At 47.3% G+C, this 16,395-nt stretch overlaps 1 long non-coding RNA gene across 1 annotated transcript; it reads left to right on the top strand.

Annotated features, from left to right (window-relative positions):
• The first annotated feature begins 7,445 nt into the window (after nt 1-7,445).
• On the top strand, nt 7,446-15,775 carry LOC145534310 (uncharacterized). The gene is made up of 2 exons (XR_014074453.1): nt 7,446-10,004; nt 10,637-15,775. It is a non-coding gene; the product is annotated as an uncharacterized LOC145534310 (long non-coding RNA).
• Nucleotides 15,776-16,395: the final 620 nt, after the last annotated feature.

Raw genomic sequence — 16,395 nt, 5'->3', positions numbered from 1 at the left:
TTTTTTGAATGTTGAATTTTAAGCCAGCTTTTTCACTCTCTTCTTTCACTTTCATCTAAAGGCTCTTTAGTTTAGTTTAGTTTTTGTCCAGTATACCCCATTGTTTATTGACTTAATGGCCAGTTAGGTTATCAGGTGAACTGTTTCAATATAGAAGGGCTATATAGCAGTTCAAGTAACACTTATTTTACTTAATGGCCCCAAGGCGCAAGAGTAGTGATGCTAGCAATTCTCTTACTCTACCTAATTCATAAATCAAACTTCATCATGGGTATATTTGTATGTAGGATTCGGCACTATTCATTGTTCCAGGCATCCAGTAGGATTCTTGGAAAGAATCCCCCATGGATAAGGATGAGCTACTATCTTTTATAGTCACATTCTCAGTGCTCCATGAGGGCAGGGATACTGTCTTCTAATTTGTGTCTCTATAGAGCTGTGCCCTCAAATGTAAAAGGGGACTGTAGCACATACCCTCATGGTTTCTAGTCTTTTCGGACAGAAGAGCCCTTTAGGGGACTTCTGTGATGATCCAGTGGCTAAGACTCTGCACTCCCAATGCAAGGGGCTTGGGTTCAATCCCTGGTCAGGGAACTAGATCCCTTATGCCACAGCTAAGACCCAGCACAGCCAAATAAATAAATAAATAAGAAGAAGAGCCCTTTGGGATCCCTGAGGCTCTTCGAGGTCTTCAGGGCCCTGTCTGTGTGAATCTTAGGTCCTCTTGCCGGGCTGTAACTGACAGGAGAGGATTGCCAGGGGTAACAAACTGCAAAAGTGCTTGGCAAACTAGGGAGGGGCTGTAAAGTTTTAAAATGTAGATAAATTCATTCATTCATTCATTTATTTACTTTTCCTGATTGAGCCCTCTTGAGATTACCTCTTCTGCATGTGCTGTAGGCACATCCTGACTCGGTGAAAACCAGAAAGACAAACTGTGTGGGCCAGCTTACGCCAGCTGCATGGTGATGGCTGGATGGAAATATTACGTTAGTGCCCTGAGCTGATTGTGATTTTGCACAGCGCACTGACCACACATTGCTAATGAAGGACAGTGCGTCAAACAGATCAGGGAATGGCACTGAGCACAGTGTGTGTTGAACTGTCAGTAAAGCATTCGTATGTCACTCTGTGGCCTCGCTAAGTAAAAACGCTGGACAAGAGCGGATGGCATTAGCGCCCAGGGCAGGGTCCCTCTGAGCACGTGGGAAACTTATTTCCACCTTGAGGTTTGTGGCTTTTGCTTGCTTTTTACTTGCCTACACTGAGGCCTGTCCGCTCCATTTTCTTCGTGGTTGCATGTGGTGTCACGGGGCCAAACTGTCGCCATGCATGAGCAAGACAGAATCTGTAGAGGAAGGCTTCTGGAGTAAAAACTGTACCCAAGCCATAGACCCCTCAAGCCCAGCCACATTCCAGGAAAAGAATGGAGAGACGTTGTGTTTAATACCTTTGGAATTAGGTGAAAGCCTATCCCAGAAAAACACCCCAGTCTGCTGCCAAGTGACTGTCATTCCCTAACTGAAGAATTAGTTATTCTCCTTAGTGGCTCCCAGAGTCTCTAATTCACATGCAGATATTTATGAACCATGGTAGGATTAATACATTGACTTCTTACTCTAAGTATTAGACTAAATGAGTAGAATGAGGAATATAAAGCCTGCACAGGGTTTAGGGGCCCGGGTCCCATTCTGGCATGTGTGTGTGTGTGTGGTGGTGGGGGGGTGGCATGGTGGTATGGTAGGGAGTGCCCCAGCTCTGTGCTTGGTGAATGCAAGTCGCCTGAAATGTCTGCCCCTTATGCCTCTGACTCAGGGCACTGATAGGAGAAACACTCTATTGAGAGTGGCAGGTAGAATTGAAATTATTTACATTGGTTAGCCAAAAGGACTCAAAGAGGTGGGAATATAGGATGCGCAAGTTTGGAGCCTGAGGGGAGGAAGAGGATGCTGGTGGGTACATGCGTGAGAAGCCAGGGGTCTGATGGCTCATCCCGGGAGGTCACTTGGGTGGAGAAACTTCAGTGGTGGTCTTGAAAGAGTTCAGCCCTGTGTGCAGGTGCACATGTGTGTGTGTAGTGGAGGGCCTCAGGGAGAGGAGGAGCGGAGGGTAACTGAGATCCGAGGCAGGGGTGGGCAGCAGGCAAGAAGGAAGGCTAGAGAGAGAAAAGACTGCAGAAGCCATAGGAGCTGTGATGCCTGTGGGTTTGCAGGGAGGGTGTGGAAAAGGCGGAGGCTTGGAAAGTGGGACAGGAGGCAAGTGGGCTTTGGTTTCAAGACTCTAGTAATTAGAAATGAGTCAGCACTGGGTTGGGACTCAAAAGACCTAAGATCTCATATCTACTCATCATCAACTAGCTCTGTGGTCTGGGCAAGGCCCTTCTCTTCTCTGGGCCCAACAAGGAGATTCTATCGGGATTATTCCTTTTTCAGAAACAGTCTCTGAGAGACAGTAACACCCGGAGTTTCTAGAGAAGAAGAGGCTCTAATGGCTGTGAAAGATACACCAGTTCACCCACAACCAGCTGGGCTCAGGCACCATCAGTTCTCTGTGAAGGACCACACGGCCCCCAGCCCCAGCTGGTCTCTCAGTTTCTGCTCTTTTCCACATAGAAGACAGAGTGGTCTTCTAAGTTTTTTTTTTTTAATAAATTTATTTATTTTAGTTGGGGGCTAATTACTTTACAATATTGTAGTGGTTTTTGCCATACATTGAATTGAATCAGCCATGGGTTTACATGTGTTCCCCATCCTGATCTTCTTTTTGAACAGGAAACGGAACTGATTAAGTATAAAATTGAAAAAGCCTAACAGGGTGCACGTCAAAGTTACTTTCTTCTTCCTAAGAGGTAATCAATGTTATCAGCTTCTTTTATATCCTTCCAAGATATAGTTCATGACCATCTAGAGTTTACATTTTAAATGTTTTATAACTTAATCTTGTCATTTATAATTTCTTGGAAATATTCCATGTTAATCAGCAAAGTACACTCTCATTTCTGTTTCTGCATCCACTATTATGGATACTGTACCATATTTAATGGCTGCTGGTGATTCCTAGATTGTTGCCAGTGTTTTACTATTATATACTATGTTACAAGGAGTAACATTGGACCTATGTCATTTTACACACCCACAAGTATATCTGTAGGACACATTCTCAGTGGTAGACTTGCTGAATCAAATTCCATTTATAATTTTGAGTTATTGCACTTACCTTCCATAAAATTTTTATCAGTGTGTACTACCACAGGTTATGAATGAGAATATTTCTTTTGCCACATGCCCTAATCAGCCCAATGTATTAATCAAACTTGTTCAACCTTTTCCTTCTGAAAGGTGAAAAAAATGATAAGAGGACTTGATCTTCTAAAAAAGTCAACCAGATTATGGCCCTCCTATGCTCAAGATCATCACTGTTTATTCTTTGCTCTTAGAATCCCAGCTCCTGGAGCACGGCCCAGTAGGTGCTCGAGATTTGGCCCCGCTACTGCTCTGACTCTATCTCCCACCTCTCTCCTCCCATCCACTCTGCTCTAGTCTTCCAGACCCTCTCACTCTTTCTCAGGTGCACCAGGCTTGGTCCACCTCCAGGGGTTTACTTTTGTCTATTCCTTTGCTGACCATGTTCTTATCCTTAGAGTTGCTAGTTCACTTTTCTTACATTGTTTCAGTCTCTGACCAAAACTTACCACCTCAGACTTCATGGAACCCAGCACTAACCTCAGCAACTAGAAAAGTACCCACCCTGAGAGGGGAGAGCACTTACTTACAGAGAATACCAGCCAGTAAATGCAGAAAATCACCATTATGTAACCATCAGAGGAGTGACTAAATCATAAGGACCATCAATGGGCACTAAAACCGTTGAGTGAAAGTTAATCAGGGGTTGGCATATTTGCACAGATTATTTATCAGTTACAAGAAGGAAAATGGTATCTTTATGGTGGAGTCTTGCTGGAACCTTTCTTTAAAAAATGATCAGTGGGGACTTCCCTTGCGGTCTAGCAGTTAAGAATTCACCTTCCAATAGAGGGGACCCAGGTTCGAACCTGGAAGGGGAACTAAGATCCCACAAGCTGCAGGGCGACTAGCTTGAATACCATAACAAGAGAAGCCTGCTAGCCATGATGAAAAATACCCAGCACAGCCAAAAAACATTAAAAGAAAAACACCAATACAGTATACTAATGCATATATATGGAATTTGAAAGATGGTAACGATAACCCTATATGCGAGTCAGAATAAGAGACACAGATGCATGGAACAATTTTATGGACTCTGAGGGAGAAGGTGAGGGTGGGACGTTCTGGGAGAATAGCATTGAAACATGTATATTATCGTATGTGAAACAGAACACCATTCCATGTTCGATGCATGTGACAAGGGCTCAGGGCCGGGGCAATGGGATGACCCAGAGGGATGGGATGGGGAGGGAGGTGGGTGGGGGGTCCAGGAAGGGGAACACATGTAAACCCATGGCTGATTCATGTCAATGTATGGCAAAAACTATTACAATATTGTAAAGTAATTAGCCCCCAACTAAAATAAATAAATTATTAAAATAAAAAAAAAATAAAAAAAAAAATAAAAAAAAATTTTTTTTAAGTGATCAGTGGTTTGAGTGGATTTTCTGTCAAATATATAGCCTGAATCAAATCATGATGAAGCATCAGAAAAAGCAAAATTGAGGACATTCTACAAAGTAATTATGATCAAATGGTAGAGAATTGAGTAAGATGAAGACAGCGATATAACAATGAGCCTTGTTGACAATCATGAGGTCTTAGGGTTTTAAGCTGGTCTTCGGTGAATATACTGGAAAGCAATTAATGGGTTAATAGGTTTTGAGGTGAGCATATTTGAGTAGTATGCCTGTACAGAGGTAACAGATAGAAACCATGTGCAATAATCCAGGTAGTGGTCATGACTTGGAACAGGATGATGATAATGGAAGTGGTGAGAAGTGGTTTGATTCTGTGTCTGTGTGTATTCTTTTCAAATATTTATAAAAATAGAGAGGACAGGGTAACAAATAATCATTACCTGTCACCCAGCTGCTACAATTATCATCTCATGGCTGATCTTGTTTCATTACACTCCTATCATTTTATTTTTATGCAAATATCAGAGGTATTACTTCATTCTGGATATGCATAAGAATTTGCTGATGGATTAGATGTGAGATGTAAGGGAAAAGGAGAGCCAAGGATGTGTTCAAAGTTTGCGTGAAGGACAGAGGTACCATTTACTGAGATGGGGGTGACTGCAGGGGGCGAAATCTTGCGGGGGAAATTATCAAGGGATTACTTCTGCTTATGTATAGTTTGAAATGCCTACTTGACAGTTCAGAAGATATTGGATATACAAGTCTGAATACCAGGGAGAGACTGAGTCTATAGATATAAATTCAGGAGTTGTATGATGATAGACTATCTAAAACCAAAAGAATAAAGCTTCAGCCTCTGGTAACCACAAAGTAGCTTGCATCAGACTAACCCTTTTGCTGACAATAATTATAAACTCTGGAGGCATGGGAGAGTGACCTACAACAGACAGATACCAGAGGAGATTCAGCCCTTGAGAGAAGGGAACCACGCTGCATGAGAGCCATGTTTATACAGGTCATTTTCCTGAGGGTATTCACTGGCCCATGCACTATATAGTGAACAGAACTAAAGCAGAAATTAGCAGTCATATTGGGCTGAAGTTTCTAGAGAAGCTGGCGATTGAGGTGGAAAGAAGTCACAGGGCAGGAAATCCCATAATCTGTGTACGAGCTCTTCTCAAATCCCTGCCTGACTCCTTAGGTAAGCATGCGGGGGTCAAAACTCCAAGGTGCCCAGAGGAAAACAATGACTGGAAAACTGGTAGAACTCAGCAGAGGTTGCAACTTCCCACTGAATGTAGAGGGGCTTGGTCTCAGGGTTCCCTTTGAAATTCCAGAAAGCCCAGACTCCAGTAGTTAAGATACATCCCAAGATGAAGGGATTCACTCTACGATTAAGGGCAAAACTGAAAGAGACTCACCATAACAGAACCTAAAATTAAACTATCTCAGGATAAAGATGATATATTAGTTATTTAACAGGACAACATACAATACTCTTCAGAGGAAGTTAACAGAATCTAGGGGCCCTGTAAGAAATCACCTACAATAGCCTATATATAGGCCAAAATTACAAAAAAATCAAATAAACAAGAAGATGTAGCCCATAGTCAAAGAGAAATCAGTCAACAGAAGCAGACACAGATAACAGAGATGTTGCCATCAGCAGACAGGAACTCTAAAATAAATTTGATAAGTCTTTTGAAGAATCAATAGAAATAATGGATTAACTGATAAAGAGAAAAGAAATTTCAGGAGAAATATTAAAACACTAAAAAAGAATTAAGTTGGAACCAGAGAACTGGATTGTACAATATAATGATAAAAAATTCAGAGGGTTGGTTACAACCAAAGACTGTTATCAGTGAACTTGAAGACAAGTCATCATCTAAACAAAAACACCCAGAAGAAAAGATATTGGGGAAAAAAAGGATAGAGCCTCAGTGACTTGTATAAAAAAGTGTGGGCTGCATGCAACTGGAATTCTAGAAGGAAAAGAGAAAGAATAGGACAGAAAAAATATTTGAAGGAATATTAGCCAAAACTTTCCAAGTTTCAAAAACAGCAACTCACAGATCTAGGAACATCAGTGAATCCTAAGCCAGATGGATACAAAGAAAACCAATACTAATTATACATAGTTTAACTGTTAAAATAATATATCAAAAATTAAAAAAATATTAAAAACAGCAAGAGGAAAAAGACATGTTACATATAGGGGCAAAACAGTGAGAATGATGGCTGACTCATCGGAAAAATAAAAGTTAAAAGACAATGAATAAATCTTTGAAGTGTTGAAAGATAAAAGATGTGTCAACATGGAATTCTATATCCTACAAAAATATATCTCAAAAACAAATGAAAGTGAAATAAAGATATTTTCAGAAAAACAAAAGCCTAGAGAATTTGTTTCTGCAGACCTGTACCAGAAAAGATGTGCAAGGAAGCTCTTCAGGCTGAAGGGAAATGATATCAGTCGAAAAGGATGAAGAATATTGGAAGTGGTAAGTATGAGAGTGTCTTAGTCAGCTTGGGCTGCAATAACAAAATGCCATAGTGGGGGTGGCTTAAACAATAGAATTTTATTTTGCACAGTTTCAGAGGCTGGAAACTCCAAGGTCAAGGTGCCAGCAGGGTTAGGATCTAGTGAGGGCTCTCTTCCTGGCTTGCAGATGGCTACCTTCTTGTCCTGTCCGCAGAGTGAAAGAGGGCTCTGGTCTCTTCATCACCTTATAAGGCACTAATCCCATCATAAGGGCTCCACCTCTATGACCTAATCACCTCCCAAAGGCCCTGCCTCCAGATACCATCACATTGGGGGTTTCAACATGTGAATTTGGGGAAAACATATACATTCAATCCATAGCAGTGAGTTAATACGAAGTCATGGGATGAGAGCTTCAAAGAAGTGGTTATGAAGAGACAGAAGTACTTCTAAATACTCCTGTATCAAGAGATTAGAAAAGTGAGGAAGAGCCAACAGCCAGATGGAGGGTGAACAGCCAGAGGAAGAAAGAAAACCAGGAGAGAGTGGTGCTTTGAGGAAGGGTCAGACCATCACGCACTGCCGATGCTGAGAGGTTAAGTTGAACGAGGACCAAGAAGTCATCCTCAGGTTTGCATCATGGAGGTCACTGGTGATGGTGATAGGAGCTAATTGATTAAGTGATGAGAGTGAAAGCCTAATCAGGGTGAGTTGAAGAGAAGTTTAACAGTAGAAAAAAAGAGGGATAGGTGTTAGGAGATAACCAGCACGCTATGGCAGACTCCTTTCTAGGTAAAATGCACGTAGCATGCTAGGCTCATAGCAGTGGCCTGCTACTGCCTGGTTCTTCCATCTTTCTCCAGGGGAGGCTGGCACTGACCTGGTCCCTGTAATAGAATGGGCAAGGGCTGAGGAGGCTGTTCTTAGGTGTGCAGGGGAAAGTACCAGAGTCCTATTATAACCTTTCCCCTATCTGCAAGCTTCTTACCAGGGACCCAGAGCCTTGGGTGGCTATAGGTTTTGTGGTGCACAGCCAGCTTGGTGGCGTGTTCTGAGACGCTGTCCCACCACATTAGATGAGAAGCTAGGGGAGAGGCCCAGGAAGCGTATTAGAAGAGGCAGCTCCTTGACCCCACGCTGCCGCAGAAGGACGGCTGGCAGGAGTCTCCTGCTGGGGCCCGTGCACGCTTGCTCCCTGCCAACTGGCCTAAATGGCAGTGATTCATCTAGGATGTCTTTGGCTGAAAAGAACAGAAACTCAATTGAAACTAGACTAAATAGTGAAGAAGCTCAATGTCTCACAAAATAGACGCCTAAAATAACGTTTGCCCTGTGTTGCAATGGAGTAAGTTACTTCCTGCCACTGTACTCTCCTCTCTCCCCCGTTAATTCATTCACACATTCATTCATTTAACAAATACCAATATTTATTGGGTGCCTGCTTCATGCCAGGCACTGCTGTAGGGGCTGGAGCTACACCAATGAACAAAACAAATAAAATCACTTCTCTTTGGTATTTACGTTCTATTTTGGGGAGAGAGACAGAAAAGGGCCATGATGACAAATAATATGAAAATCAATCAAGCTGTACAGGGGAATATGAAGTGTCTGAAATTGTGAGGATCCTATTTTATATAGAAGGTTAGGGAAGACCTCCCTAATAAAGTGACATTTGAGCAGAGACCCCTGGAAGCAAGCCATGTGGGTCTCTGGGAGAAGAAAATTCCAGGAGGAGAGAAGAGCCAGTACAGAGTGATGTGGACGTTGCTTGGTGAGTCTGGGGACACAGGCATGGTGTGAAGTGAGGACATGGAGGTAGCTGCAATGGGCCGGGTCACGTCACATAGGTCTTCGTAGGTTGTGATGAGCACACTGGATTTTACTCTGCAATGGAAGCCCTTGGAGGATTTTGAGAAGAGGAGTGCCTTGATTTAACTTAAAGAATCACTCTGTCCTGAAGAAGGGCAAGGGCAGGGGCAGAGAACTAAGTTAAAGGGCTCTTGCAATAATAGTCCAGGAGAGAGCGGTTGGTTGTTTTGAATCAGGGTGGTAGCAGAAGTGATGAGAAAATTTCAGATTCCGTGTGTATTTTGAAGACAAGGCAAACAAAGTTTGCTGATGAGTTGGATGTGGAGTCAAGATATCCTGGAGGTTTTTGACTTGAATGACTTGAAGAATGGAACTCCCAATAACTAGGATGGGAGACTAGGGGGTCAGGGGTAGTAGGTTTGGGGGTTAAAATCAAGAGTTAGTTTTGAACATCTTTCACTTGTCCAAGTGGATCTGCTGATTTGGCAGCTGGATGTACAAATCTGAAATTTAATGGTGATGACTGGGCAAAGATGTAAGTGGAGATATTGGCAAAGGTGATGCTCAATGCTTGTGCCTGACGAGCCCACTGAGGAAGTGGGTGTGAGCAGCAAGGTGTATGAGGATTAATCCTTGGATTCTCCAAAGTTTAAGGGTTGGAAAGATAAGTTCAAGACACCCACAGCAAATCTCCTAGTAAGGAGATTCAACTCATCTCAAACTTCTGGTTAATGGTAAAGAACCCACCTGTCAGTGCAGGAGATGTAAGAGACATGGGTTTGATCCCTGGGTCGGGGAGATCCCCTGGAGGAGGGCATGACAACCCACTCCAGTATACTTGCTTGGAGAATCCCAGGGGCAGAGGAGTCTTGTGGGCTACAGTCCATAGGGTTGCATAGAGTCGGACACAACTGAAGCAACTTAACACAGCACAGCACAAGGAGATTAATAGGAAATGGCCAGTGAAGTAGGAGGAAAACAAAGGAAAGGTGTTGTCCTTGAGAATAAATTTCAGGAAGCATGGAACGATGGTGTCACATGCTGCTGGCGATCAGAGCCACATCGACTTGCAGTGAAGCTGCTCTCTGTCGGCCCTGAGAGGTGAGATTGTTTGTTATTGCCGCACAATTTATGCTGAGGGCAAGAGGAGAAGGGGGTGACAGAGGATGAGATGATTGGATGGCATTACTGACTCAGTGGACATGAGTTTGAGCCAGCTCTGGGAGATGGTGGAGGAGAGGGAAGCCTGGTGTGCTGCAGTTCATGGGATCGCCAAGAGTCAGACATGACTTGGCAACTGAACAACAGACGACCTATGCTGACTGATACAGCTTGCTTTTTTCCAACTATATTATCTTACCTGAGTGCAGGTCCAGGGAGGACACACTCTTGGTTTAACCAGCCTTGGGGTTTTGCTAGGGAGGCCTGACAGAGGGAGGAAGGGAGGACGTTGAGGGTGTGTTTAATGAAGCCTGAGCTGGATGACGAGGGAGATAAGAGAGATGCTAGGTTCACCCCAAGGCTCCTCCCTGATATTTGTGAGACGGTGGCCAGCGCCAGTCAGGACGAAGCGCTTCTCCTCACATCCCTGTGGAGAAGGTGCCCCCGTGTCCAGGTGCAGCTCTGGCAAGAGTGAGGGCTTTCTTTCCACGAGGGCTTATTTTAATTTTTCATTCCAGCAGGGCCTCTGCCACAGCTATTCTATGTACCGACTTTCGTTTTGTCCTTTTCAGGTTGAAGCTGACAGGAGGGAGAGAGCGAGTGAGTGAGAACACAGGTCCCTTTCCCATCTCGCCCTTTGGAGGGGGGGGGCTTCTGCCTCCCGCAGACTCTCCATGTGCGTGGGTGAGGACGGTCCCGTGTGGTCTGCCCACAGCCTCCAGGTCCTGATGATCACCGCCTGTCCATCCTGGACAGGAACAGGGTTCAAACCACACAGTTTGGAGGCTGGGCAGGCTGGAGCCCAGTCCTTTGACTCTAAGCCCCCCTCTCCCTGTGCTTTACTGCGAGGGGCCAGAAGGGTCCCCATTCCCACAACCTCCTTCCCCTTCTCGGAGAAGCCAGATGGGCCCCAGCCCGCGCCCAGCTCGAAGAGGCAGCGGCAGTTACATCTCCCAGCTTACCCATCCCACCTCCAGCCCAAGACACTGGACAAGAGCCCACATGCTCTTTGCTCCTCAGCCTCTGCTCAGGCTCAGGCACTTGAAAGAAGCTACAGGATGAAGGGCAGGAGCATCCAGATAGGCCTCATTTCCCAAGCGTGCTGGGTGCACACCGTGACTGGTTCAAGCCACCCCCCTCGCCAGACACTTCATCTATAGGACTCTGGCCTCTCTCCAGCCCACAGGGCTCTGTGGGCCTTCCTGGCACTCCCAACCCCCCTCAGCAAAGAGCCCACTGAAGGCAGGGCTGTGGAGATGCCCCCACAGGCAGAGGTTGTTGAGGGGAGGGTGAGACAGGCGTGACTGTGTTTCACAGAGGGAGTTCACGTTCAAGGTCACATGGCTCACAGCACCAAGTCCATGGCCCTGTCTGAGATCTCCCTCACTCCTGGGGGGCTACTATGCATTCAAAGGGGTGTCAGCTAAGCCACCTGGCTTTCCTGGGACACCTGCTTGGCCAACTGGTAAACCTCACCAAAGGCTCTGGAGAGGGCTCGCTCAGGGAGCGCTGAGACTGGGGGAGGCAGGGCCCTGAACGCAGGCTGCTGAGGACAGAAGACCAGGAGACTCGAGGGGTGGGGGTTGGGGAGTGGCCATGGCCAAGTTTCTGTAGGACTTCGCAAACTTTCTTATTTTATAGGAGGCAAGTGTGTTATTTGCTCAAGGACTGAAATTTGATCTCAACTCCCTTTGAACAAGCCTTGGGCTCTTGGGTGAATCACTCCTCCTTGCCCCAGTTTCCCTACGGGGCACGGTGACTCTGAGAGGCGAGGGCTCTGGCCTGTGCACAGGGCCCTGTTCCGTCACAGGGGAGGAGCCGGCATGGGCTATCTGTCTGGGTGGGAAGGGTCAGTGGTGGGAGCTGGTGACAGAGCCAGACCAGAGAGGCCCTGACTCACCGCCCTGGGGCTCTGGGATAGGAGGGTGAGCCAGTCTCATTTTTCCCAGCTGTAAAATGGGTGTTGGGCCATTTGCTTCTAAGGGGAGTGCCTGAAGGGCTGTAATTATGCAGGGGTGTGTAAAACCCTGGGAGCCCGAGGATGGGGCGGCCTGAGGAAGCTGGCAGGATGGCCAAGGGTTTTACCTGGCTGGGGAATTAGGAATTCCTTTTTATAAGAAAGAACTGTAGGGGAGGGTGAAATGGTGACCAAGGGAGAAAGTGGCGCCCTTGGGAAGCCATCTTAGCGCACAGCAAAGCCCTCTCTCACAAGGCAATCAAGTTGTTGCTTCTGTTCATACCAAAAGGGCCTTTTTAAAATACAATTAGGCTCTGTTTTATTATGTGTGACAGACGAGGCCATTAACCATTCCGACTATTAAATCAGACTTCATTAAAAAAAATGGAAGTAACTGTAAATTGCCTTGGGTCACGATCGTTTAGAGCCGAGATACTGCAAAGAAAAACATTAGGGAGCTCACTACCATGATGAAGTTAATCAATTTGACATCCCTGGTGGGGCCACACACCCGGGAAGAGCTAGTTGCACGCTCCCCTCTCCCAGGGGTGGGCTCCCGGGTTGTGGGGGGGTGGTGGTGTCTCCAACTCCTCCCCTCCCCAGAGCAGAGCCAGGAAGGCACAAAAATAACCTGAAAGTTTGGTGGTGGTGGTGGTGGTGGGGGAATGGGGATTTTTTTTCCCAGAGAGGTTTTGCTAGTTTTCATTTCTGAAAAATTATCTAAATATATCAAATGTGATACCAAGTCATACATAATACATTTTTTATGTTTTTGCACCAAAAAGTGACTTTGGAGCTATAAGGAGCAGTGCTGTGTAAGTATGATGTGTCTCCACCCGCCCCGAGCAAGGTGGGTGGCATCTCTGGACGTGCTAACTTTCAGACTTCATCTCCCTCCTCAAGGCCTGGCGTGGGCTTGTTGGTGGGTCGCCAGGGGGCCCCGTGTGGGTGCACTTTGCCCTCCTCCCCTGTGTACAGGTGGAAGGAAGGGCAGAGAGGGCAATGGAGCCAAGGGGGGCCTTTGAAGGGCAGAAGCAGGAGGAGCCCAGCCCTGCATCCCTTCTCAATCAGGCCCTGCTGGTCCCAGAGAGACTGAAACCCCAAACCTTCTCTGAGGGTGGGGAGGGTCAGTAATAGGGAGGGGGCCGGGGTTGTGGAGGGTCAGGGTGGAGCTAAGAAGGTCCAGAGCAGGGTGAGGGCCGAGTTGTGTCTGGGGCGAGTCCCCGGCCTTGGGCTGGCACCAGACGAGGAGAGCGGGCAGGGAACACTCAAGGCCGCCCGGGCGGGGCTGGGGCTGTCGGGAGACGTGGCCTTGTCCACGCAGGCATTTCCTGGCTGGATAATTAGCCTCAGTCCATGCCGACTGTTTGGGGTGAACATGCTGGTGATCACGGGGAGGCAGAGATGGGAGGAGTGGGCATGTCAGCCGCGGGGAGCTGGGCTGGCGCCCTGCCCCATTCTCTTCCCCTTTCCGGCCACCCTACCATCTGGTGTGGCCTCCAGAGCCCTGCACCGGGCTTACCTCCTCCGTGAAGCCCTCCAGGCCCTACCTGGGCTGCACCTGGGGACGTCCTGCCCCTTCCCCAGAACTTGCCTCCCTGCTGGCGCCATCTGAAAACTGTGAAATCAAGTGCTTCCTGGCCAACAGGCTTCCTTCCATCTCTCCCCACCCCTGCACACCCATCCCTTTCTTGTCCTCTGCTTAATCACTCTGGATCATTCCCGACAGCTCAGGGACGAGGCCATGACCTCTTTTTGGCCTCAAGGGCCTTCAGCCATATTACCACCTGCCCCCAGCCTCACCTCCTTCCAAACTCCTTGATCCTGTAGGTACCACTTCCTTTGTTTGGCTATCTGGTCCTCTCTTTTCCACCCCAGGCAAATCCTACCATAAGTGCCAGCCTTAGGACACCTCCACCTGGAAGCCCTCTCACATGTGCCACGGTTGGTGAGTCACAGCAGTGTCCATCCCTCCCGCTCTTTCTTCTCACAACATTTACTTTTCAGTGTTGGTGAGAAGCCCTGTATAGGAGCTGAGAACTCAAAAGAGAGCAGGACAAAGTCTCTGCCTCCATGAAGCTGACACTCTGGGCAAGACCATCAATACATGTGAGATCAGGAGGAGTAAGTGCCATGATAAGGCCAGGTCAGGAGACAGGGAGTGATGGTGTGTGATGGGAGAAGACCTCCGGGACAGAGGAGTGTGAGCAGAGACCCAAAGGAAGTGAGGGAGCCGATGTCCTAGCAGAGGGGCCGGAGGCCAGGAGCCCGAGATGCGCGTGTCCCCACGGCACAGCTCTGTGGCCTGTTTTGCATCACGTTGCAATTACCATCTCTTTGCTCTCTGAATCCACCCAGGAGCCCAACTCTGTATCAGGCACAAGAGGGCCATTGACACATGCCTGTAGGACGGCAGGTGAATGAATGCATGGACCAAGGGAGTGATGAGTCAATTTCTGGACCTGTGCTGGACACTGTAGAGAGTCGGTCCCCAGGTGCCCCAGTAAAAGCAGAGCCTTTAGTTTCAGCCAAGTGCCCTGCATCCCAAGAACTCCATCCCTGGACTCCCCTCTCTCAAGCTGGAAGCTGACTACCTAGGAGTTTCTAGGGAGCCTGGCCTGCCAGCATGGTCATTCTCCTTTTCTAACTGTGCCAACACTGAGAAGCAAAAGCGTGTGTTTAGGTAACATTCTGAGCATCAGGGGTTGAAGCTCGGTGGGCTCTGGCAATAAGAGAGCATGAGTTTGAATATCCTCATTGTTTCCTTGTTTGATTCATCATCTTTTTTTGTTGTTGTTATTTGCTGCAAAGATGGCATTTCAGACAGAGGAGAATCAGGCCTCAGACTTGCCTTTTGGTAAGAAGTTCAAAATGACGGTCCTTAAAAATGTTAGCCTGGGGCAGGCGAAATCTAAATGACTGCCTCCATAGCATCTTAATCACTCCTGTCCCTGTGGTGGTTGAAGGTCCACGATCCCGGGCTTGTCGCAGCAGACCCTTTGTCCAGCCGTGGCCGGGAAGCTGGCTCCTGGGTGTGGCTGAGCCCGCGCCCCTGTTGTTGTCCTTCCTGCACGCCACTCATCAGACACCCCGGGAGCCTGGAGAGAAGCACTGTTGCCAACCGTGGTGATTTCAGTGGTGTTTTTCCTTCCTGGAGACCAGGACCTGCTTGACGTCCGTCCATACAGTTTCTCCCATGCCCTCCACTCCTGCACTGTTTCCTCCCAGGCCGCTCCCTGGGGAGGAGTGAGTCACTAGAGCTGTCTGCAGAGGGGCTGGGGGCAGGGGGCTGGCTTCTAGGGGCTGTGGGTCCCCTCATTGTTTTCTTTGGCTCTTTGCTCATGGCTCAGTGAAAGCCAAGTTCTGTTCTGGCCTGGTGCCGACTAAGCAGAGGCCGAGCTTGGCAGGCCTCTGGTTTTCTCTGGCATCAGAGGTGCTTTCCACAGCTTTCTGCCCTGAGAGGGCCGCCCTCTTTGGAAAAGATATCCTGCTCATACACCGACCACCAGGAGAGGGCGCCCAAGGAGTCCCCGGGGTGCCCTGGAGTCTGCTCTCATCCTGGTCCTGTCTGCCAATGCTAGAACTCTCAGCCCCTCATCACTTGGACCCCAACCCTGCCAGCCAGAGATGATAGCCTTTAGTTGAAACCCTGCCTTTCACAAGCTGGGTAGTCTTTGCAAATCACATCTCCTCCAGGGTCCCCAGCTTCTTTGTCTGTTAAATGGGGATGAAAAAGAAAAAAATTTAAAAACCATTGCTCTGTCTTGCCAGTCAATAAGGGGATGACAAACCTTTAAAAGGAGGGGTAGTGAAAAATATTTAAGTCAACATTAATTTTTTAAGCAATAAAGAGAAATCAGAAGATAAGTGTTAGTAATCAACCAAAAAATATCAGCCACCTTTTTTTTCTTCTGCCATACTATATACTCAGTTGATGGAAAAAGAATACAGTAAAAATATTTACTTGTGAGATCAAGAGAAAGCAAACCACTGAACTATTGAGTCAAGCCTGTCATCATTGGTCTCTGACCCTTCCATGTCTTCCCTATGGCATGAAGGCATCTTCACACAGAGACACTGGCCACTCCTGGGTCCTTGCTTCGAGTCCTGACCCTGCCTCTTATTCAGAGGTGGCCTGCAGCTCCAAGGGAGATGCTTCCCTTTCTTCAGTGTCTCAGGGACTTCCAACTTGAGCGCAGGGTTGCCTTACTTCACGGCTTCCTCATCTGTTGCCCTCCTGAGCATCCAAGCACAGTCAGGACAGCAGAATTAGAACAGGTGTTCACAGAGTGGCGACAAGGAGGTGGCAGTCTTTAATAAGCTCACCCTCCCGTTCTCCAGGACTGTTTCAAGCTGGCTTCAGTCTCAACTTTC

This window comes from Giraffa tippelskirchi, chromosome 14 (assembly GCF_054371585.1).
Source record: "Giraffa tippelskirchi isolate mGirTip1 chromosome 14, T2T-mGirTip1v1.2.pri, whole genome shotgun sequence".
NCBI classification, from domain to species: domain Eukaryota; kingdom Metazoa; phylum Chordata; class Mammalia; order Artiodactyla; family Giraffidae; genus Giraffa; species Giraffa tippelskirchi.
This window is presented reverse-complemented; position numbering and strand designations above follow the sequence as displayed.